Raw genomic sequence first — 25,550 nt, forward strand, 5'->3', positions numbered from 1 at the left:
CCTACGTATGATGCCTGTATTCTAAGCTACTCAAGCTGATTTTGGCCAAATCTGAGCGCAGACCACAGCAGGACACGATCCAGACAAGAATATTTGAGTTCCTTACCGGGAAAATGAGAGAAGAGCGAAGTTCTCAACTCTAGTTAGGAAATAATCAGGGTCATAGTTGTGACGCAGCCTCCAACATTTAATTTCTTGGTAAAGTTTGAATATCCGCTGAATCCTGCGTACACAAGTCTCCATTAATTTTCCTACAGAAATATTTTAATCAAGTGATGCAGTAATTTCCAGGATGCTTTCCACCGTAATGAGCGCTGACAGTCTTCAGGTCATTTTGCTCACTGAAGTAAAATTACACCTCTGCCTGCCAAATTGTAGTCTGGTACTGAAATAAATTCTTCCTCTGTTCTTGAATAATGCTGTTTTTTTTTTTTTAAATAACAGGTTTGCTATTCAGAGACTGGAGCAATAAAACATTAACAAAAAGCTTTTCTTTTTTAATTTATGAGCAGTGAGTTTCTCCCTCTCAGAGCGTTGACTGTCATTGTGTCTGAACCTGGTGAACAGCAGCCTGCTCCAAACACTCCCTGAGAGTCTGTAGGATATTTTTGTTTCTGGAAAAGGAAAGGAGGATTAACATAAAATATTTTAAAACAGCAGTGCATGAGTGCCATCCAAGCCATTATTACATTTCCCACTCGCTTCACAACGTTTCCTCAAATCATGCGTCCTCAAATCTAAACGGCGTTCTGTTTGACGAGTCCGAACAGGAACGGACACTTTTTTTTTAAATTTGTCGTCTATTTAGTCAAGTTTGGTTCCTTGCTGCACAAATTCAAGAGGAGCCGAAAAGGCGAAAAAACAAAAATAATCAGTACAAGTAAACGGTCGATGTGAGAAACTGTCTGATGAGTGGTTAAATTGTCCCATTTTCCTCGTAGATTTATTGAAATCAGCCATTAAATTCTGATAAGTGATGTGTTTTTGTCCCAGTTTTGTTTTACATTTGAACGTTTCCTCCATTTTCGTCATGCGTATTTGGTTTTTGCTCCTTCCGACAGCACCGGGGTTCACCTGCTCAGGTGAGGTGGTCTCAGATCAGTTCTGCCTGCACCAGACAACAATTACTGCTTTTGGAAGCGCTCAGCGCAGCCATAGCAACCTTTGATTCGAACAGACTAAACACTGGGTCGTGACAGTGTTCTCGCATGGATGAAATGTAAAAACCCTGTAAGAATCTGGTTACTGGAGCTGCAGAACCGGTTCCTACCAAGCCTGCCCCTCTGTGCCCGTGTATTAGCTCTGCTGGTTGCCCGTGCTGTTTCATGCTGCAGCATCGACTAGCACGGATGTATTTCCTCTTCCTCAGCATCCTGTTGCCTTCTTTTTTTTATCTTACAGGGGATAGTGAGAGCAGGTAGAGACAGAGCTGCAGAATGAATGGGCGGCAGCAGTGAGGTGGACCAGAGAGATTAGCTGGGAAATTGACACTGACAAATCTCATACATTAAGGCTTCCTGGGAGGCAGCTATCGGTGGAAGAGGCAGCAGGTACCATATCCCGTAAATGGCACTGGGTTTCTTTAATACTCTGCTCGCGGCACTTTGGAAAGCTGAACCACCCTGTTGTCTACCGCGCCAAAGATAAGGAAGCCAGGTGTGCTCAGAGACATTTCATTTGACTAATGTGTTTACAGCTAGAATAATGAATAGAGTGAGCAAGATGAGAGTAATTAATTTGAGCTGTTCTAGCTAAATAACAAAGTAAATACGGGCAAAACTGTTTCATTTCCCTTTGGAACTGGAGCACCCACCCCCCTCTTCGTGCCTGCGTTAATGAGATAAAGCCTGCTTTCTTTGATATGGAGTCCTACTTACTGTTGTTTTGATCTGTTCCAAGGCTGTTTCCTCCAATTTATTTTTTTTATGAAGTGAAGGACAAAGTTTGCATGAAGCGTTGACATACACTTTTTAGGTTCTGTCAACCCCGAAAAATGTGAAGTTTCTTCCTAGAATGAAAAACTGAAAGACATTTCAACTTTGGAATTTTGACAATTACATTTTTTTGTGATTGCATAAATGGCTCCGCCCGGTTGTGAGAGTTTACGAATCAGAAGGATTTCTTGTCTTTTTATTGATGCAACTTGTTTGTTTGCAGCGTGTTTTTTTTTTTCCCCATCAACTTAACCCCGGTTAAGAGGTTCATGGTGCATTCCTTCGATTTTTATTTATATTGGACAGTGAAGTTATTTTCCAGAAATAGAACGAGCACCCCGGCTGTTGCCTAGCAACAAAATGAGTTCATGGGACTTGAAGGATCTCTTTTCTGACTACCTTGAAACTTGTCCTTTTTTAGATGTGTGTGTGTGTGTGAAAACTTTATTTGGGCGTCCGTCATTGTGCATGAATAATGAACCACCGTGATGGTTGACGATGAAATGCATTAAAGGCTTCATTTTCTCTTTTTATTGACTTTCTTGTGGAAACTGTTGTAGTTAAAAACTTGGTTAACAAAAAAAAAAAAACATTTCCTGACATGAAGCTTGTGAAAAAGAGGGCAGCAGAATCCACCAGTCGCCTCATTAAAGATCAGATACCGGCGCTGCAGCCTCCTGGTCCTCTGCAAATTGCCTACAATGTTTCACGATGTGATATTGACCTCCTGAGAATCAGCGTCTCATCTCGGAGATTTGAATGCTGGACGGAGCTGCAACCCAGCTGCCGCCACACAGCTGGGCTCCACCAGCTCTGGAGTGATCCACTTGACTCTTGAAGTCTCGCTTCATCAGTTTCCCCCAAAACTCATCAGAACTCGGCCTTTTAATGGAGCAACTTGCTCCTGAACTGGACCCCCTGAACTTTCCTGGGTCCTCAGTGTTATGTGTTGCACTGGAACACCGGCTCTGCCCCTGGTTGTTGATGCATTTGCTGTCATATTTCATGTCTCTAAAACAGGCGGAATTAAAAATAACTCCTGCGTAGCTAATGTTTGCTAGCGACCACTGCGCGGCTGTGTAAAAATACTGGGGTGAGGCATCTCTGCTGCGGCAGCGGCTTTACAGAGGTAATTTTTCACCCTCAATCTTGAATTCATCACACTTTTTATTTTGGTGGTTCATCAAGGAGACAAGCTGTTAAATATTCATGAACGTGTTGTGTTCTTAAAATAAGGCTCATTAACACCCTCAGCCTCTTTTCAAGTTCCGCCTTTCTCTTGTCACTCTCAAAAGAGCACACAAACTTGTTATTCATCACTCACAACCTCTGCGCTGAAAGTGGGTTAGAGAATTACACTGAATAATAACTGTATTTGGAATTCACACCGGATTTCAGTCGCGTTGGAGGCGTCATATCTTAGAATTTAGGGGTTAATTCAACACGCATGTGGTGTGAAACACACATCAGACCTGCTGTGTCACAGGTGTCTCGTTTTCATGATCACCAGTTCGCCTCTCCGGTGAGCTTCAGCAGCCTGGTTTATTCTTCTGTGTTAAATTAACAGTGTATCATATGATCGATAAACCTGCGTCTATTTACATTTCCTCATCGGTCCTGAACCCGCCGCTCCAGCGCCGACCGCTCCACACGCTCCCCTCTCAGTCCCAATGCAGACATCCCCTCTCATTTTTGAAGTGGTTCCTCTATTAAATGTTTCAATTTTGTTTTTACAATACATTTGGGTTCATGTGTGCAGCACCGAGTCTATCAGCACCTCAGAGCACAATAATAAATGAATAATAAATAGGTGAATGTAAAAGTGGGGTGGGGGGAGTGCCACAACGCCATTAGCGAGGTGGCATTGTTGGGTATGAACTGTAGAAGTGCCGCTGTGCGTTTGTGCTGATGCAGGCCTCCCCCTCTATCCATCTCCCCGCGCTGAGCTCCTTCCAGCTAAACCTAAATATGTAACTTAAGTCAGTTGTCTCTGAATTACCTGTGTGGCGATTCTATCAGACTGTTGTAGTTTAAAAAAAAAAAGCTTTCGCTGTGCAGAGCAGCAACATGTCTCACAACAAAAGCTCTTTTCATGGAATTTAACATGACAACAATAGAGTTTCGGGGAATTTGGCTGTATTTAAACCCAGAATCTACCGTGTGAGCAGGAACGCAGTCACCTTGTCTGTTTGTCAGCTCACTTCCTCCTTTGGCTTCAAACCAAACCTGATTGCTTCACAGACAAACTGTCATGTCTCGTCTTGACGTTTCACCTTTAATAGAATGTTTGTGTTTTTAAAGAAAAAACATCGTCTTCTCTTCTACCAGAAATGAGATCTCTCTCTCTTTCCTTAAGTTGTAAAAACTGCTCCCCGCCTGTCAGACACGATTGGCTCTGTTAATATACAGTACATACGTGATATGTTAATGTCACACCGTCCCTCTGATTACTAATGCAGTACAAGGGTGATTTGTCTGATGTCACAGACACGTCCTTGTTTCAGGAGACAAAAGTCTGAGGGAGACTGAATCGGGGCGTTGAGGGTTCCTGCTACATGTAACAACCATGAAGTTTTCTCCAGCGATACAGAGGTCTGAGAGGGGTTGGATGATGTCTATCAAAGGGATACAAGGCACTGCTCACAGGGATACGTCACGATGACAGGACGGAGGTTTTTGGGGTGTAGTTGTCCCGAAACCACTGCTCTGACCGCAACCTCCAGCTGTCTCACTCACCCAGAACTTTCTCCACATCCCTGCCAGGTCAACGTCCCACATACGTCCCAGCGCCGGTTTTAAACGCCTCCGTTTCAACACAACTACGTTACAAACATGTGGTCCGGTGACAAAGTTATACTGAGGGAGCTAAGCTAAAAACGATAGCGCCGTGATTGAAAGACGCACACAAAGCGTGACCTGCAGAAACGAATCAATAGAGACTACAAAATCAGTCCGCAGAGGGTCGCAGACAGACGTGAGCAATCGATCCCCCATCACAAGTGCAGGTGAATGCATCGGTCATGTCAGTGGCGTACAGATGGAGACGTCAGTCACAAAATATATCAAGATTAACTCAACAGCAGCAGTACTCATCTGCAAAAACTGGAGTAGAACATGGAGATGGCACTCAGAATAAACTCAGCAGTTCACCCAATTATTACGTTGGTTCATTTTGTATTTAAATGTACTTTAATGATAATTTTTATCTTGTTTTCCAGCAGTTTGTAGCTCAGACTCAAACATACCCAGACTGAACTCGGTGAAATGCTGTGATGAGCTGAAAATATGAATCTTTCATCATTGTGTCAGGAACTCAAATACAAGATTCAGTGTGAATAACAGCTGTGAGTGTGCTCAAGAGGGCCGTGAACACTAAGATAGATGCTCAGAGGGACCCGCTTCACATAAAGACTCCAACAAATTTTATGGTTTGATGAAATTATAGAAGCAACTGCAATTGTGTGTTTTTGTGTCTGTGGCTTTGGTGTCCTCGTTCCAGATCTAGAGCCCTTTATTGAAAATAAATCTCCAATAAAAAAAAGCCACTTAAATTCACTGGTGTGGGGATGATAATGATCCATTGTAAAGTGTTGTATGAATATTTACAAATCCATCTGTTGTGCAATTGTACATTTTATTCATTTATTTTCATTTCAAACTGATTTCCCAGCTGGCAGGAAATGTTCCGACAAAATTGTTTAAAAATTCCAGTTCTGCTGATGTGGAATGAAATGTTTTAATCCAACCTTTAGGGAACGTTTTAAAGATATGAAATCCTTTTAAAAGTTTCAAAAAGGTAAAATGTTAACTTAGATAAAACTGCAGCATTGTGAGGATGTTTGGGCGGCATTGATTGAGTACGTGATCAGTAATCAGGTATTCAATCAACCAATAATTTTAGACGAGGTTTTCCCAGATGAGCGTAGGGAGAACATTCCCGGGACAAATTAAAAACATCCAGCCAAACCGTTGGGTGTTCTATTCTCTGTCAAGCTGGGTTAACATTTAACACACAGTACACACACACTTTCAATAGTCGAGCTTGTAGTGAGGCTCACCTCGCTACAGGCTGGGTCCAGCCATCAGCAACCTATTAACATCCACTTTATATCTGCACTTTCATATTTCATGACTTCATTCATCAAACTTTCATGCAAACCTCCTTTCACACGTTTGTGTTTATAGCGCAAATTCGTGTGAATTGAAAGCCTCACCTGCAAGATTCTTGTTTTATTCTTCTCCAAAGCTCCAAAAGAAAAATTTTGGCTTTTTTTTTGTTTTTTTCCTGCTGTTGAAGTAAGCCAAAAACCTGCTCGCCAGTGGTTTGGCTCTCCCTGTGGACAAGGCATTCAGGCTGTGCTCAGCCCTCCAGTACGTCTGGGGTAATGTGCTGCTCTCAGATTGCTGGAGTCCCACAGAGCCAGCGGGATGCACAATTAGCCTGGGCCCGGACCCCGTCCGCAGCGACCAGAATGAACCCGATGAATAGAAACGAATAGAAGGTGGGGAGCTTGGAGGTGGGAAAAGAGAGGCAAAGAACAGTTTATATAATGTGCAAGAAAAGTAACAGATGGAAGGTTGTTTTTTTATGCACAATACAGTTGCAATTGCATGATTATGACAGTGTGGTTTCTTCAAATGATTACCGATCCTTGAGAGTTGCTCCAGTTAGAATAAGGGGTGAATATGTGGCAATCACTCCAACAAAAAAGACACAAAATCAGGACAGCAGGACAACTAAGTGGAGCATTGCTGGGTAAATCACTGGCAGTTCCAATTTGACCCGAGGTGGACGGGCCACACTGTGGAAGAGCTGTTATGGAAGCACAACACAGCCTGTAAGATAAACCCATGAGCTGCTGCCATTGTATTTGTGCTCATGCATTTTGATGCAAAGCAAGAGATTTTTCAGTTTGACCTTGAGGAATTTATCACATACGATAAACACGCTTTTATTATAGCGAGGAGCACAACTTCTCCACCGCAAAGTCGTGTTGTCTTGGAGGCTGGAACTACTTCATTTTATCTCCTTTTTAAATTTTTGTCATAAACGCAAGGTGACGTCTCCAAAACTGCTTTGGTCGCAGAGACAGAATATCGATTCTGTATCCCCGGAAAGGTTTGACCCCCTGCTGCGTACCCCCTCCACCTCCACAGATGGTGCTAGCACTAGGAGTTGCTAGGCTAGCGCCGCTTACAGCAGTGTTAGCTCTGTTAGACAGTACTGGAAGCCTCGGAGCAGATGGTTTCACCAGTCTGGACTCAGTCATTCAGCTGCTATACTGCATCATCCTTTGACAGTCCCTGCACTGGGGGCTCACCCCCCCCCCGTCTCCAGAGTGAGATGTTATCAGGGTCAGAGGCAATCAAAGGAAGAGCAGGAGTGGATCTCTGCAGAACGTGGGCAGGAAAAACATGTTTTTTTTAAATGGTTTATTTTTGATGGAGGTATTTGAGAGGACACTGCAGATTTTTTTTTTTTTTTTTGGGCGTACCCCCAGACACAACTGTGTACCCCTGGGGCAGCACTTACCCCAGTTTGGAAATAATGGAATTGGCAGATGGAAAGAACCAAATTTGATGTCTCCAAATAATCAGTTTATTTAGTGACGTTATGAATGTTTTAGTCCACCGATTGCCGGCGTACGTTTCATTGGTTCATAATTCCTTTGCAAAAGAGAGAAGTGATGTTTGAACGGTTTTAAAAGTAAGAAGAAAAAAGTGATGGGCTGCACAGTTTTAGACGACAAACGTGGGTCCAGCCTGCACTGACAGAGGAGTGAAGGTGAAAATCATTTGTTACTCTAAGTCTCGACCTGATCACCTCCGAAGCGCTCGCCTCTATTTATGTCTAGGTGAATATTAATATGTAAATGATACAGCCCAGAGTAATCCTCCACAGTCCAAATGAAATTTTCCTCCATCTGGTCACCTCAAAGTAAAATGTGATTCCCGTGCAGCCACCTCAAAAGTTGAATATATTACACCTCAAAAGTTGAATATATTACACCTCAAAAGTTGAATATATTACACCTCAAAAGTTGAATATATTACACCTCAAAAGTCTCATGAGTCACTGAAAATGACTTGAATACTAGAGAGTCTCACTTCCCGTGTGAAATGTTTCTGATCTTCTGCCAACTTGACAGTGGCAAGTTTCTCTCATGATGCACGTCTGCTAATCTAGCAGATCGGCTGCACCGACATCCACAAATTCATTCCATTCATTCATTCATATCCTAGCGGGGAATCCTGAAGAGACGAGCACCGTTAGCACCGTTAGCACTCTGGAGTAGAAGCCGGCAGCCAGGGCTGGTGTGGGTCTCTCTGTGTGGAGTTTGCGTGCTCTTCCATGTCTACGTGGGTTTCTCTGTGTGCCCTGACCCTAGCAAACAGTGTGACAGGTAGTGTTTGTGTTCATCAGTCCTGTTGTGGACCTCCTGACCCCCCACACACACACACACACATCTCCCAGGCAGCACAGTATACTTTGCATGTGTGTGACCTTTTGTCATACGACAGTATGATAGTCTGACATCAGAATTGTCCTTCCCTGAGTCAAGCTAAGGAGACAGATCTCCAGTTTTTGAGCACAACTGTTGATAATCCTGGGTGACAGTCAGCTGCCGCGTGGACACGACCCTCTTACCACCGCAATCTTGACTTAATTCCCTGCCATATTTCACACTGTCACTCTGCAGCTCGTGGTATGTTTGTGTTATCGTTACTACATCCCTCTGTAGGCTTTACCCATAAATAACATTTACGGGCTGTATACACAATTAGGCAGACAGGACACACACACACACACACACAAAGAGGTCCTGTGGGGAACTCAAAAGAGTAACAGTAAAATGATGTGGCCTCCTCCCGGACAAGGTGACATTCAATCACCAAAGACAGTCCAGCCCTGAGGAGTGTGGACAAATATCACATTATTGAAGGGAATAAGGTGAAATAGTCTCGGCTTTGCAAACAAGGCTTACATCACTCCCGCGGTGCCCTCCCACTCTTATCCTCACCCATTAATTATCAATGTGGTCTCATAACATGGTTGATTACTGCCTTAAATTGTCTGCACAGCTACGGGTCCACCGCTGTTCTCACAGGGAAATTATGAAGTCAATGAAAAGTGTGACAATCATGATGATTGATGGTGTTTGTGATATTGGAGTCTGTTCATCTGCACTGGGAGGGTCCTTGGAGAGGGACATCAGTGTGATGGCTGCAGCGAACACATCTCTTAACTCACACATCCTCAATGTGCTCACTGACTCTAGAAGATTTGAAAGGTAAAGAAAGAGCGGTGTAATGAAAAGACATAAAAGCTCGCAATAGAAGCCCAGAAACAGATGTTGTTTTGCTTCCACTTTGCGCAGTGGACCATTGAAATGAAATATTCTCTGTATTTCATTTGTAAAGAAACCAATGTATGCTCATTTCTCCATCCGATTTCTGCCATTGCCATCCAGCATTTCTCAGGTTATGTCTGTGTTCGTCTCTTAAAGGGATGCGCGTGCAAACAGCTGCGTCCTCCCCACATACGGAATGTTTGAATTATGCTACTCTCCGGTGTCGTTCCACAGGCGTTTATTGCACGACAAATTCTGTGCACGCAGGCACAGATGAAGTAACACAAACAGCAACATCCACGTAAGAGCAACAGCAGCTGCTTTTACTTGAAACTTAGAATTATAAAGATGCAAGTTGTGACAAACCTCTTGACACGACCTCTCTTAAAAGTCTGCTTCCATTTTGGTTTATTAGCATGAGCTGCTGCTCCTGTAGCCTTGAGTCACGCTGACACCTTCGCACGGTACCACAGATTGTCGGTTACATCCACTTAGACCCTCCGTGTGCACTCAGCGATGATGAAATGTTCTCCAGCAAAAGTGCAACACAAGCTTAAGAAAGACAAAGCGACAGGCAAAGCCTGGGGTGACCTGCCGACGACGGGTGGAACAAAATATTGATACAGATACATCGATTGCAAGATATCAGGGTTTTTTAATATTATTTTTTATGTCCGTTATAAAAGTACTCCTTCGTCGCCATGTGGCTAAACGTTTTGCCAATTTATATGTATGAATGCATATTATAAAGAGTCGGAATGCAGAGATGTCCTGATTGGATATTTCCACGAGTCTCTGGAGAATACGGACCATATCTGTCGGAAATCTGCGGTTTCTCCATTTCCAGTAAATACAGACTAAATCCTGTGGAAATGTATGAGTTTCTGAATATGACCTCATATCTGAGAAATCCAAGTTTTCTACATTAGAATACAGAAAAGCGTCAGAATGCAGAGATGTCCTGATCGGACATTCCTCTGATTCTCTGGAGGCCACGGACCGCATCTGATCGTTAACGCTGAGCTAAGACTTCACTCTGTTGTACAAAAGTGCTTTTTCTCACCATTCAAAGTTTGTGAAAACTACAACGCAGTTCAGTGAGGGAATATTTAGTGCCTCCCTTTTCTGCCTCAGTGGCACGTATATTGTCTTAGCTGAATTGTCTTGCATTAATATCAACCATCACCTGATACTTGACACTACAGTCGGCAAAGTACTGCAATAGTATTTTTGTGTATTAGTCCCACCTGTGATGCCGATGTCTCCTGCAGCGTTGGAGTTTGAAAATAAAGATCTCTGAACTGACTGATGCTCTTACAGGATGAGCAGGACTTCCACTCAAGCAGAGGTTTCTGAGCCACTGACCACCACCTCCTTAGTGCCTCCTCATGGCTCATCGCCCTTGGGTGGTCCACAGTGTGGTGACGGGAGCAGCTCTTTTCCTCATCCCCATATAAACCAGTGGGGTGATTGAAACAAGAGTGAGTTCTTGTCAGGGGCCTCGGCCACCATGTAATTGAATTCTACCTTGTTTCACAGAGTGCAACAAAGCATAGCACGGGATAGAGGGTAAATATACTCAGTACCTCGAGACACACCGAGCCACCGGTCCTCAACAACAAACAGGCACAGAGAATAGCTGGGTATCATTTACGGACACAATGCTACCATCAAAGTAAAATATTGGAGCTGCTGTCTGTGTGATTACACTGGAGCACGGCAGAGGCCTTCTGCTGTGCTTCTCTGAGTCCGTGTGGATTTCTGAAGGAGTTCTTTTACTGCCATATGTGCGCAACTGTTTACAACAACACAGTCATCACTTAGAATGCTTAGCTTGTATTGTTCCTTGTTCTAGCATGACCACTGGGAATAGCTGGAGCTGATTGCCTGGCAGGTGTCTAATTTCCTGTAATATATAACATCTCTGGCACAGGGTTTTGTTTGCCATTCAGTTTTCAAGGTTGCAACTTTGCAAAAGAAAAAGCGGCGCACCTTATTTTATGTTTTTTCTCCTCTAAACAATGTTGTTTTCATTATTACCACAACCAATCACGTATCGTGAGCTGCGGCATGTGGTTTTCTCTGAGTACACTCCCCGAACTACAGGACAGATTTTGATTAAATGCAATGGAAAGATAGATAGAACTGCAAGGAACAGGAGACTAACTTTCGGAGGCAGTCCAGATCCTCGTGATGGAGCACCGTCACCCTCTGGCTGCCATGCCAGTGACCCTGGCGCTCTGGCTTTTATGGTCAGTGACAATGTTTGGTGCCTTTGCCACAATCCTAAAGACTGGTGTGGGCCAGTGGCAGGACATTGATTTAGTTTTCTGGACACTGATTGAATTGTAATCATATTCAGAGTGTGGAGACGGCACTGATTAAACCTGATGTTTGCTGGGTTTTAGCAGGATGTTAAGTCAGTGAAAAAAGGGTATCGTTTTGGATGGGACTCCTAAACTTCGCAAACGTCCTTTTTCCCATTTCCCTCTGCTTGACACGCACAAGCATGAAAGCACAAGACGCTTCTGCACAGAATTCTCATCACAATCAGGATGAAAGAAAATGATGGCGTTGACAGATGTCCTTGTAATTGGACTGATCTCGGTCATGACTCAAAATGTTTCTTCTGTTTATACAAGCCCATTACTGCAAATCAGAAATGAAAGGAACATGTCAGAATTGGGTCCATGATATGAAAGAAAAAAGCTTTCACTGTGCAATTCTTGTTTCAGGCTTGTCTTCTCCGCTTTCCTCTCGGACATCAGTCGTTTAGAAGGTGTGTGTGTGTGTGTGTGTGTGTGTGTGTGTGTGTGTGTGGTAAGTTTGTTTTTGAGTTTAGAAAGAGGTCCAAGAAGGCACAACTCCACTCTTTTAAGGGCAAATGGGATTACATCGTCCAGGGTACTACAACCCATCCCGGGCATCACTCCGCTGTTGCAGGTTCCAGCGGTGGCCTGTTTGCTGTCAGCTAATCTAAGGAGATGGAGTCTCAGTGCAGCGCTCAGCCACTACGGTTACTGTGCTTAATGGGTTCGACTCCCCAGGACATCGCTCCAATCTAAAGGTCATCACGGTCTTAGCTCAAGCTTAGCGCCTCTCAACCCAGGCTGATTTGTTCCTCGACTGCTCTTACTAGTATACCACATTCTGTTAACATTTTTATACTGACATATTTGGAATATTCGGTGTAAAGCAATTGTTTCCAGAGTGAAGGTTGGTCCATTTGGGGGGGGGGGGGGGCTTATTATGAAATCTATAAATCCGGAGGAGATTGAATCAGTGCATAAATGAACAAGTGTGGCCGTTTCCCCAGCAGTCCTGCATTGTTGATATTGTCTTGAACAGGAAGCCATTTAAAAAAATGTCGATTTGATAAATAACTCATTGTACACGTATTAATACTCAAAATGAGATCAAATTAACAACTGAACAGGCTTACTCATTATTTTGTTTCCTCTCGGCAGTAAATTGCGGATTTAAATGAATTCAGTTCTATTCTGAACAACGAAAGGAACATTTAGGGGTGTTTTTGTCTAAATTTCCTGCAACCGGGGTCGTGTCACCCACCCCCAGGTGCTCGACGCTGGAGCTGCACTGGGCTGCTGCACTTGAGTGCTTGGGTCTTTTTTCAATAGGCTGTTATTCAAACTCCCCAGTGGACTGCAGTTGCTCTTCTCCCAGCAGTCTCCCACCACAGGAAACTATAAACCTGTTGCTTGGTGACAGCATTCGACCGCTTCCTGTCACATTGTGGGTCCATGTCACCTTTAAGGTGACAGGTGGCTCATAAGGCTTCAGATAAGGCTCTCCCAGAGCCTGCTGGCCCGCTCCAATTTATCTGAGGGATTTCTTGTGTTGCATATTTAGTTCTTTGAGCAGCCAAGCATTAAATTGCTTTCCATTGGGAACAGCTTGTATGCCAGGGTCACCAAAGCTGTGGCTGGTTTCCAATGAGATAGTTTGGCAGTAAAGCCAACACTGTAATTAGGGTCACCCAGCTCTGGAGCCGCGGTGGGGCCAAAGGGTCCTAATGGCTGAGAGAGGGGTTGAAAGTTACAGCGAAACTAGAATATAGTTTCTTTATCGTAAATCAGCAAGGTGACTTATCATCAAACTGTTTGGCCTTTTTGTCGAGGGAAAAAGCATTTTTAATAGATCAAAAAAACAAACAAACTTGTAAGCCATCCCTCTGCTGGAATAAGCAGTGAAATAAAAAGCACATGGCTCAGGAATGGAAGCACAGAGACAAGGAAGAAATGCAGATTTGGTGACAGGGCACGAGCTGTGAAAGCCCCCCATGTATAACGAGGTGTCAGCTTCGTCTGGCGGTGCCAGAAGCTGACTTCAGCAGCCTTTGCTGTTGGAGCCTTCAGAGCAGCCGTCCGCCTGAACAGCGCGCCTCCCTGAATGCTGCATGTGGTGTTTTCACGAGGAGACTGCTCAGCATGTGTCCATCTCCAAAGAGCTCTCCTCCGGGCATCTCTTTTCAGCTCACAGTTCTTTCTTTGGCATCGCAGTGTAAACGCCTCCAAGAAAAGTGAGGAGAAGAATATATTTGGACAGCTGGTCAGCAGAATTGACTGATGTCTTGGGTGTGTGTGACCGTGAGGACTCTTTTTTTCTAGATGGACTTCAGATTTCTCATTCAGACTAAGTTTCAGGTGATAATTGCCTCAATCTTCATTATGATAACAAAAATTGCCGTAAATTCTCTCCAAGGGGAGCAGTTGTGAGCTATTGTTGCCTCTTGGCTTTTGATTAATTTAAACTCTGGTCGAAAATGTTTGGCTGTAATTGGCTTCACTGATTAATTGGAATTCCTGCTGTACAACAACAGAGCACATGTCGTGAATTCTGTTAGAAACTCAGTGTACTGTAATAGACAGGACTTCCAATGTGATAGGGGCTCGTGACGCTGAGGCACGTCGGGTTCCCTGTGCTTTGCAGCAGGTCGTTTGGCGCCGCTATCTGTGGTTCCTGCAGGGCTCAGGGCAGTAGGGAGCGGTCACGGCTCCACTCTAGCAGCATTTGTGGTTTTAACTGGTTTGCACGTAAGGATTCCGAATTAAAGGCACTTTGGCCTTTTGGCTCCACCCCAGAGCCTCGGTTAGCCGTTAGCCCTCTGCCAACTGGAACGTAGATAAATAAGGGAATTGTGGAGCATGTAAAGGTTTCCTAAATGTTATGGAACCAAATGCATCAAATTCCAAAAGTGAGACAAATCCAGAACAATTTATCCACCATTTTGCAAACCAAATGCTTCAAGAGTACTTGGCAAAGGCTGGAGCGACTACTTACTGTTGGCCCTCTGCATATTTGCCTGTGGATAAATAATTCAGAAGTTCTCATATGAACTGAAATGTGGAGGTTATGTGACACTCAACACAATTCATCCACCGTTTTTACAGCCCCAACAGTAACGAGGGACCAGCCTATATTCTTATGTTCTGCTCTGTAGCTTGAACTGACCCCTCTCTGAAGCCGTTTAGCTGAACAAAGACCCATTACTCAGTTCCACAGTGGCGGAGCTGAGGAGTTTAACTCAGAAAAACGATTCTGTGTCATCTTGCAGAGCAACCAGGACACTGTCGTCCAGAGTATATTTAAAACAACTGTTTTGTCTGGCAGTTCTTGAATTATTTATCCGCTCATTTTGAAAGAGACAAGCCTGAACAGAGAATTGTGATGAACTGTGCTTCTTTTCTTCCTGCAGTATTTAAAAAATTAAATGATGACAAAACCGGTGATTATCTTAAAATAGCCGGCATATGTTGTTGTTGTGCTGGATGCCAAATGCATCATGATACAAGGTGCTTGTGTAAAGCATCCTATCATGAGTGGCTTTCTAAAAATAGGCAGCATCAGGAGAGTTGTGTTTGTTTTTGCTGTAGTTCTCACACATCCACACACCCTTGTGCATGTTATGTCCTTGTAATCCAACATGACAGTAATGAAGAATTCAACCGGCTGGGCAAGAAGATCAACGGAGAGGGAGTTTATGAAGGTGGCGATTAAGGCTGCGATTATTTCGACAGATATGGTAATTGTAGTATGACTCATAGTCGTAGTGGATATGGTAATTTATTTTAATATTTCATTTTCAAAAGGCAATAATATTTCACTATTTATCCAAAATGTCGTGGATTTATTTCAGTTCCAAGAGTTCTAAAAATGTTCTCATCATGGGGTTGACCTGTCAGTCTCAGTTATCCGGGTCACTTTGGTGTCCCGTTAGTGATGACCACGTAGGAGCAGGACGCGGAACATCAGCTGAGTTCTAGTTATCAGCACATGTGATGTGTATCGACATAAAAATGAGCATCTAAATGTTCGGATGTTCATGTTTTGTCCACCTGGTCCCAAACCCTGATATGACTGACATTTACGTGCGTTCAGGAATGTGGATGCACGCCCCCTGACCACAGAAACTGCCGGTTCGATTCCCCATATTGTTTCCAGCTTAGTTGGGCGTCCGTAAAATGTGGCCTCCTCTGGTTGATTGCGGCACCTCCACCAGAACGACCGAAGTGGGCGGAGCAACGGACCAGGACAGCTCGGGAGGTTGATGTACGGTTCGGGAGGAAAAAAAACTTGGGCAAAAAAAAGGAAAATTGGATTATTTTTTTTTAAAAAGATATCGGCCTCCTGTTGGGATCTAGAAAAGAAGACGCCGAATTCCGTCCGCAAGATTTTGATTTTTGACCGCACAAATCTAATCATTTTAGCCTTTTTTTTTATTCAATAATTCAACCGCTCATTAATATTTGAATTTATTGCTTGTGATCAGATTTGTAAGAGGAATGACAAACCCTCAGGACTGTACCAAATCATCCGTGGAGGGACGAGATGGTCTCCCGCGGTCATCGCTCGCTAAACCAGGTCCATTGGCCAGCGCCACACACTCCGAGTGTTTCACATGAATAAGGCCTGTCTTTCGCCCGTCTTTTCCAGCTCTGGTCATGTTCTGTCTCAGTGCTGTAGAAGCGGGATATGTTATTTGTCTCCTCCATATTTAATGAGGAGTCACCCTGGGAAGCAGATGGTACATTAGCTGTAATAAACCAGAGCTGACTTCGGTGTTTTGTGAGTTGGAAAAAAAAAAAGAAAAAGAAGAATAGTTAAGGCCTCGCCGTTCCACATCCTGAGGGGGGTCGAAAGGTGTCTAATGTGCAGGGAAAGTGCGTTCGCTCACCTCATACGAGAAGATCCCCTTTATAACTCTGGACAGGTTCTTATTGCCCCCGGTGAAGCATCATATATTGATGCAGGGATAACAAAAATTACTGTAAGCTCTGACCCCTTTGTTCGCGGCGCCAGCATTAAAATTGCTGAGTGAGGGATTCACATTGAGCTAAGTTTTATTGTTACACTCAGCAGAAGTGAAATGAGTGCGCGCGCACACACACACACACACACACACTTACATGCTTCTTGAGACTGCACACCATCACATGCACGGGACTAAAATTCTGCTTTATGACAAGTGCTGGGGAGTCATCCGCGTTCATGTTGGCCGAGAGAAAACTGTAGAAGCCAAATGGGAAAAAAAAAAAAAGTCTCTAAATGAGTGGCGCTAATCTGGTTGGATGACTCAGGCTTCAGAAGCGGCCAGCTGTGTTTGACAGCCGCGTCAAGATGGAAACGTTCTCAGCCACTTCTGGTGAAACGTCATCTGGCAGCAACTATTCATTCCCTTCGGTTACTTCTGCAGTCTGTGATTTATATAAATATATATATATATATATATTTGATTATTATTTTTCATCTGCACGTCCCACTGCTACTGCTTGTGATGTGTGAGGCCTTCTCATGTCCTCGGCTCACACTGAGAGGCAGAGAGACCAGCGACGGGTAGCAGCTGTCGGTGGGCCGCCGTGCCGCTACCACTCACTGATGTCGATAATTAAGAGGACTGAGCAGACGTGTAAAGTGTCTGGTGTGCTATAGGTTCTGCTTTGATCGACTCGCGAGGCTCTCTGAGGTGAAAACAAGCTGGTTGTTAGGGACGTCTGAGGCCTTTGGGTTGGGTGACGGGATTCTTCATCTCATCTTCCATAAGCAACGCGGAGGGTGTGTTTTCTTTCATGAATTATGAGCAAAGGTGTGAAAATGATCACGCAGTGCAATGCATCAAACATCGGCCTTATTAGGGGGAAAAAACAAGCTAACGTGTCAACACGCAATAGTGGAACCTGGGAAGGTCGATTCCAGCGTCTGGACTGTCAGACGTGGTCTTATGAAAAGGCAAATGAGTCACAGCAATTTTAAACAATTTTATGTGTTATCACAAAATAGTTTAGATTTTTTTTGCTCATAGACTTCTGGAGCCACTCTGAAATCAGAGGAACGCGTTTCTTGTTTTTTGCTCTCTTCCTGGTGAATGTTATGAGCAAGTTTTTGAACCTTTTTCATCCGTTTATTTTTATTTTTTATTTTTTTTACTTTGGCCTTAACCACAGCCTTTCACCAACCCTAACCAAGCGCTCTCTGTGCCTTCATCTAACCTAACCAGATAAACAGACACGCAGGTTCTTATTAAATCACTGCAGCTTTGCACTTCTTCTGTTTCTGGCTTGACGACAGTGAAACATTCACAATAACCTCTGTAGTCTGGTTTAACTTGTGTTAGCAACCGGCACACTAACAGCCTCAAAAACCACAAGTGCTGTTTTCTGCTGCTGTATTTCACACCACAGCACCAAACATTCAGACTGTATGTGGTGTTTGATGCCTGAAATGAAGTGAATCATTCATCACCAAGCCATCGTGAGGCAGTCCAAGGCAGCCTGCTACATTAACCCTGAGCGAGAGTACACCAGTGTGGAATCTAAGAGATTAAATTAATATTTCTGTCAGCAAATTACTCACAAATAGACGTTTTACTTGATTTATATGATAAATGTAAGACTTAGCGAGGTTCCACCGGGGTCTCCCTGCACTCTTATTTTCAGACAGATGCCATTGTTTAAGCAGCAGAGACGAGATCTTAACAAGTTAAAAGAATCTCTCTGGAGACGGACCAAGAGGGAGAGGGAGCGCTGATGGCGTGAAAACCTCCGGATCACCATGGTGGGTTCATTGAGAAGAATGAATGAATAAATTGAAAGTGATGGCATTCCTGGTGATTTTCAAGGCACTGAGACATTATTGATTTCCAAGCAGAAAATGCAGTCTTAATTTATCCGGGGATCCAGGTTTCTTTCTCTCTCTCTCTCTCTCTCTCTTTCATTTCTTAAACTCACCTGGTGTTTCTGCAGCTTCCAGCAACCAAAGATGAGCAGCTGATGTGGTGCGAACTCCCAGCTTGGCTTACTGTAGCTGTAGGAACAGGGAGCGCTCATCTCAACGGACGGCAAAGCTTCGCCTCAGCCATCTGTTTGACACAATGCAGTGAATCAGCACTTTAGTTTTTTTAAAGGAGTTCATCCTGGAAGTCTTTTATCTGCGAGATTGAAGCAGGGAATTGCTGCAAAGACGTTAAACTGTTGATATTTAGAGGGAGGAAAGGATGCACTCTGACCGAGACCACCGTTCATTGCGGCCCACACAAGTTCCATCGAGGTTTTAAGAGAACAGCTGGTCTGAAGCCTATAGAACAGGCTACACAAGGCTGGAAGAGGAGCTGTGTGGAGGGAGGGCTGGGGGCTCGTCAGGTTGGGAAGCCTTCCGTTGTTCTGATGTGTGTGTGTAATGTCTGGAGATGAAGACAAAGTTTGGGGATGTCCTTGGAGATGCAGGTGAAGGAGCAGTGAAAGACTCAGCACACCAGAGCGGTTCCATCTCCTCATGTACACATTTACCCTCTTGGCAAAAGACCAAAAAAAAAAAAAAACCTCACATGAGTTTAAAAATCATTTTTACAAAACTGGGGGAGATTTTCTCTCGGATGTTGCAACTTCTCCCGGCCTTCCCTGGTCCTGCAATTCATGAATGCATGAGACCGTGCTCTCAGTTTGCACGCCTGTGTCTGTACGGTCGGGCGGAGCCGAGGTTGTCACGGCACTCATTGTGAGCGTGACACTCGACGTGAAGGATTCCAGGGTGAGGGGGGACATTGTCAAATCCAGCCAAAAGCTACAGTGATTTAGGAATGATGAGAGAGAGAGTGGATGAAACCCGAGAGTGCAGAAGTACAGAGTCTCAGGTGACCGCGTGGAGAACAGGCAGAGACGGCGGGGTGCTGCTGTGCACATCGCAGACTTGTTTGGCTTTTATGTTGAAAGACACAGAAGGTTCTAGAGCAGATGATTGTTGGCCAATCAGCCGTTGGAATGCGGTGATGGTGCACGGATGGAGATGAAGGTGTAAGATCCTTTGCGGCACCTCTAACCTTCATCCCGTACGTCCACAGGCAGGATGGGGTTTTTCATTTTTAATGCCTAAAATCTCTCAACTCTCAAATCTTGCCAGGTTTTGTAATCATTCTCACACCATCACACAACACAAGAGGCTGAAAATGATATCCTCTCAAATTAAACTACATTTTGGGTGACAATATCATTAATCTTGCATGCTTTTTCCATGCAAATGGGGCCTGAATCAGAGGTAAAGCAGCCGAAGGGTCACTGGTTCCCCTGGTGACGGTGCTGAAGTGCCCTTGAACAAGACACTGAACCCTTAATTGGCCCTGATGAGTTGGTTGCTACGCTGCATGGCAGCTCCACCATCTGTGTGTGTGTGTGTGTGTGTGTATCTGTGTGTGTCTATCTGTGTGTGTCTGTGAATGAGGCAACACTGTTAAATGTGAAGCACTACGGTAGGAAAGCGTTGGATAAAGCCGCGTCTGTTTAGCATGTCAGCTGTCAGGGTGGATTGACGTGTACCCGCCTCTCGGCTGCTGTCAGCAGGGATCGACTCCAGCTGCCCACGACGCCGCTCAGCGTGAGACACAGAGACAACGACTGACAACAGCTCATCTTGAAACCTGGTTTTTCTGCAAAGCTGCAGAAGAGTTCACCGAATGAATGAACGAATCCTTCCTACGATGTATTGACCAGCTCTGAAATCCTCAACGATGTCTACTTGATAAGGTGCTCAGTGCTCTGAATATTTAGCGAAGAGAAAAAGATGTAATTGTTTTAGACTTTGTGAGGGAATAGATGAGGAGCTCCTCGTACTTCCTACTCACTCTGTTCTGCTGCTCTTCTTGAACTTCTCTCTGTTCAGCTTATTTATAACTACAAATGTCCTCAACTGAAAGAAGATGTAAAACAAAAATCCAGATACAAAAAAAAAACATAAAAATGCACAGTCTTCTCTTAAATCTTGGCAAATCTCCTTTTTTCACTCTTTTATTTCAACACATTCCTCTTCACCTGCTTTCTCCACCTCTCCTTTCTTCTCCTTCAGTTTTTTTCCCAGTTTATTTTCCCTCCCTTAAAACCCAGACTTCCCTTCCATCATCTTGTCACCACATCCCCTCTCCTCTCTTCCTCACACCTTCCCCTCCTCTTGTTAAGTGTTGCTTTGCACTCCTTTCACACTCTCCTGGTCGTCTCTCCTGGTCGTTCCCTGCTTCATGTCCTCCTCGCTGTCTCTGTATCTACCTGAGAGCGGAGGCGTCGGCTGGCTCTGCTGCGATTGCTTGTTTGACGGTCAGGCCTGCCGAGACTGCCCTCTCTAACGGGATTCGCCGCTGGGTTCCGAGCGTGTGTTTGGAGAAGTCGCAGCGTGCGGCGCTTCAGCTGAGTTGAACCCCGGCGGGCTGCTCATGCCTCCATTGACATGCAGGTCCAGTCTGAGAGAACGAGCGGAAATGTCACAAAGTTGAAGTCTGAAACAACAAAAGCCCAGAACTGCACCTCCGCCGTTGCTTGGGAGTGTGACGAGTGGTGTGCATGTGGGGTTTGCCACAGGAGCAAAGCTATTCAGCAGCACACGAGGCACACTGAAAGTTACCTGGATGGAAGTCTACTGCTCTCAGTCCCCCTGCAGCACCATTGCTATTGTACAGACCTTGCAAACAGCCACAGCAGCCCTCTAATATTCAGCCAGTGATTTGGTGCAGCTATTAACAGGTGAAGCAAAGCCCGTGCTGACGGTAATTACCGCAGCAGTGCCGTAAGTGTAAATCCAGCTTTAGAGTGTTTTGCCCGGAGGTCATATCACAATGGTACTTGGGCTGATGGATATTTCCTGCCACGAGACGCTGGAAGCTGGACCAACTGAAGAGGTGCTTGGAGGACAGATTAGTCCAGACGGTGCAACACGACGGCAAATGTGAACATCGTCTAGAAGTTTGCTTTCCAAAGATCACGCTGCTTCTTGGAGCCCCGGTGTCTTGCACACTGCTGTTGACGTATCTGATGGACTTGCTTTGTGTTAAGGTTCAGGAGGAAGTCGATGAAGAAACCCTTGAAGTTTTCATGTTGGACTTCCTGTGGCTCCGTTCTGTTCACCTGCATCTTGAGTGATGAAAACAGTAAAAGCAACACGGGAGTGTAGCATCTTGGACTTGCGCTTAAACTTTTTATGGCTGTATTAATAGCGACATGGAGGACAGTGACGGGGGTTCTCCTGTGTTTTTAAACGCGACACAGACTGAACGATGCTGCTGCTGATTGAATTTGTGGCTGAGCTGACAAAGAGTGGCAGAGGTTACCGCGGTTTACGGTTGACGGCAAGCAGTCATTCCTCCATGTTGGCAGCGGAGCTCTGACTCATGTTCTATGTGTCTGAGGGTGGCGGTGAGGGAAGCTTCACAAATTACTGGCACCTGGGTTTGTGTTCCCATCAGTGCTGACCAGGGTTGAGCCCATAAAAACCCGTGTCCACTGCAGGGCCGTCGGACCCTGGAGTGAATGCTAATTAAAGGTTTTCCAATTACAGAAGAAAATGGGTGTTAGCAGGTTTTTCTGCCAGTGGGAATGACACTCATGTTGAATTTCTCCGGGATTTGAGCGACCTGCTCGTGTGCGTTGCTTCTCGTCAAAACAAACTCACAGATGAAAATACTGATTCAAAACTTGGCAAACAGAAATACGGAATTCTTATTAAAGGAGGTCACAAGTGGCATGTGCAGGCACGAGGGTTTTGGTTTTGATGCCACCAGGAAACGAGGACCCTTTCATGTTTTTGGACCTTGGGAAAAGTAGTTCCTGCTGAATTTGTTCCCCTCGAATAATTGAATGCAGCAAATCTCACCAAGGTCAAAATTAAGTGCAGGTATTTGAGTCTAGAGGGGGAAGAACTCAGATCACGGCGTCGCACGTCACTCAGGTTTTTGATCAGATGTTTGGTTTTGCCATCGGCAGGAAAAAATTCCTTTCCGTGTTTTAGGAAGGTGGAGAAATCGGTTCCCCTCGGATAGTTGCGTATCTAAGAATTTCTCAGCAAAAGAAGATTAGGAGCACACATTCATCCAGGAGTCGCAGCGATGTTGTAATCCACTCAGTATGCTAATTGCCTGTTCTTTCTCCAGCAAAGGGGTTTACAGGCCATTAAATGGCACTGAGCAGTTGACAAAGGATCGCCAGCATGCTCCTCCACCCACTCTCCCTCTCTTCATTTCATACTTAGACAGGCTGTTTGCACACCCACACAATGCTCCTTTAAATAAACATGCACACGCTAAAAAAAAAAAAAAGTGCCTGTGATGGTTTATTTTGCAAAATTAGAGGAGAAAGTTGTCACTTTATTCGATTTGACAGTGACAAAAGTGGAGCTCTTGGTGTCTAAATGAAGCTTTGATCATCTTGGAGGTTTGGATGGACATTCTTTGGTGTGACGTGTGTATCAAGTGGTGCAAGTAAACCCTGAAGGGGATCTGAAGGCTATTGTCTCCTCCACAGTCATGCAGGAAGCTCTCATCTCTCACTCGAGGACCTCACTAAGGTAAAGCGCAACTCTTAGCACGCTGCTGCCTGCGTGGATCCCCACGCGGCCTTGGCAGCCTTGACGTGATGGATGTTGTTTCAGGTCAGGTTTCTGGCTACGCTGATAACGCCGCCTTGTCAAAACAAAGTCAGTATAAGCAGATAGAGATCGTTTCAGATAATTAGAATATTTGTGATGCCAGCTGCCAAGAAACAGGGCTGTGATGAATGACTCAAACTGGAGAACGTGGCGCTGAGTCTGAATGCGTGTGTAGATGGTAATGACCAGAGTGTGTTTTTCAGAGGCAGCTAATGAGCAGGGCCATTAGACTTAAATGACGTTTTAAAAACCAGGGGAGGAAGGACAAGAAGAATATCCTAGACCGACAGCCTGTGGGGAGCCGGTGTGGCAAGAGCATCTAGAGGATGCAGCGCCGGCTTCACATGGGTGACCTCCACGCTGAGTGCTGTGGATGTCACTCATTTCACTGGCAACTGAGACTGGACCCTCATTACTGTGAAGCTGTCAGAACCACCCGCCTTCAGGCTTTAAAAATATTGGCGTATGTCTGACAGATAGTCATTTTATATTATTTTAATTTCCTCATGAAGCTATTTGCAGTTTTTTCTTTCATTTTGGAAGCTTCCTTCGACAGACTGAAGTGATAAAAGAGACGTCAGATTCAACACTGCAGCTCAAGAGTTTGCGGGGATGTGAGTCTCGATTACAAAACCCCAAACAGAAAATTCAAGTATAGCAGAGAGAAACACCAGATGGATTTTTTATCTCGTGTTTAAACAGTAGCTCTCAAGCATTTGCCACTAAATCCCAGGAATCTGCAGGCTTATGTTGCAACCAATCTCACACAACATGATTGATTAGTCACCCAGCTCTAGTTGTACGTGTGCAGATCAGGATGGAATCAGACGCTCCAGTTGTACGTGCGCAGATCAGGATGGAATCAGATGCTCCAGTTGTGTGTGCGCAGATCAGGATGATACCAGCGGCTGGAGTGTTTGGTTGGCTGTCGTTAATAGAGTGGAAGCTAATCTCTTCAGAAAACTGATTGTCTTTAATTGTTGTGGATTCTTGGGTTCCCCTGTTGCGCTCCGTATCGGTGGTGTCTGTCCAGCCTCCCAGCGGCTCTACCTGAGGTTTCCGCCTCTTTTCCTCCAATGAAAGGGAAGGTTTAGGAAGTTCTTTCTCATTTAGAAGGAAGTCTAAGGGCAGAGGATATGCCCCTTGAGGCAAATACGGATTTGTGATTATGGGCTTGTATAAAATTTAATTTGTTTTGCGTGTCGTTCAGTTTTATGCATCTGTGAGGGAACGCCGGAGGCTGGAGGCAGTGCGTTTTCAGGTCGTCTTTTGGTGCATCCTGTCCTCTTTAACAGGATCTGCGCAACCCTTTGAAGGACGTTCTCCTCGTTCCCACCGTGACTCAAGGATGAATTGAACAGATTTTTTTTGGTCAAAGCTCAAGGTCACTGACAGGCATAATTAACAGACGCATACAACCGTGATACTGCATTTATAGTTTATTGATAATAGGGATCTAACCTTTTTTTTATGGGGAACATTTATTTGACATCTATTACGAGGAATATCTGCCCATACTGATGACATGCTAATATTACGGTGCGGCTCTATGAAATAATCGGTGTTTCAAGGGTGTGGTTCTTGTAAATTGCACAAAAAGAGTAGAAAAATTAGAGAAAATGCTAAAAGTAGAAATTGTTTTTCTAGATTTGCAGATTTGTTCCGTAACATTCATCGGCGCGGCTTTGAGGTCACGCTGGTTTCACATCAGTCATCAGCACAGTCTCGCGGTACCAGACCTCGGGGATCTGTGACTCAAGAGATTCCTGAACGGCAGGTAGCCAACGAGCCCACACCCACAGCGGTTTGTCAAGGAGCCCCCGACTTGATGTCCGCCCCCAAATTCAGAGTCAGAGGGGATGCATAGCACCTGGGTAGCGGCGTGGATGAATCGTCCGAATGTGAGATAGGGTTTGAACGTGTTTCACCACAATGGCGACTTCTCCTCAGTGACGGTGGCTTCACCGCCCTGCAGTTCTCACGTCCGGTGTTTACAGCTTCACAACTTCTGCACGTTAAGAATTTCTTCTTCTTTCCTCTGCAACATTGCAGTTTTCTCTACTTTCTCTCTAATTTTGTCTTGTGGCAGCAGAGCCCTGAAGACGGTCCTCAGCCTTTATCAGAGGCCGACCTGTGAGACGGCGTCAGCACAACTGTTGACTCCGTGAATATGACATCAGCTGCATGCTAATATCTCATCATTTACATCGACGGAGCATAAAAAGGTTAGCGGGCCGGCGTTTGTTAACAAACGAAATATTGCAGCTAATAACTCTTGAGTGATAACAAACGTATAGAATTGATGAAATGTTGGCACCCTGACTGAGTCATTAGCCTGAGGCTTTTA

At 44.7% G+C, this 25,550-nt stretch overlaps 1 protein-coding gene across 3 annotated transcripts in view; it reads left to right on the plus strand.

The window, feature by feature from the left end:
* mgat4c (mgat4 family member C) overlaps positions 1-25,550 on the plus strand; it is a 109,602-nt gene that overhangs the window by 17,354 nt on the left and 66,698 nt on the right. The gene's annotated exons all lie outside the window — the stretch shown is intronic.

This window comes from Aulostomus chinensis, chromosome 7, assembly GCF_037954235.1.
Source record: "Aulostomus chinensis isolate RoL2024-O1b breed Wild chromosome 7, RoL_Achi_v1.0, whole genome shotgun sequence".
Lineage (NCBI taxonomy): Eukaryota > Metazoa > Chordata > Actinopteri > Syngnathiformes > Aulostomidae > Aulostomus > Aulostomus chinensis.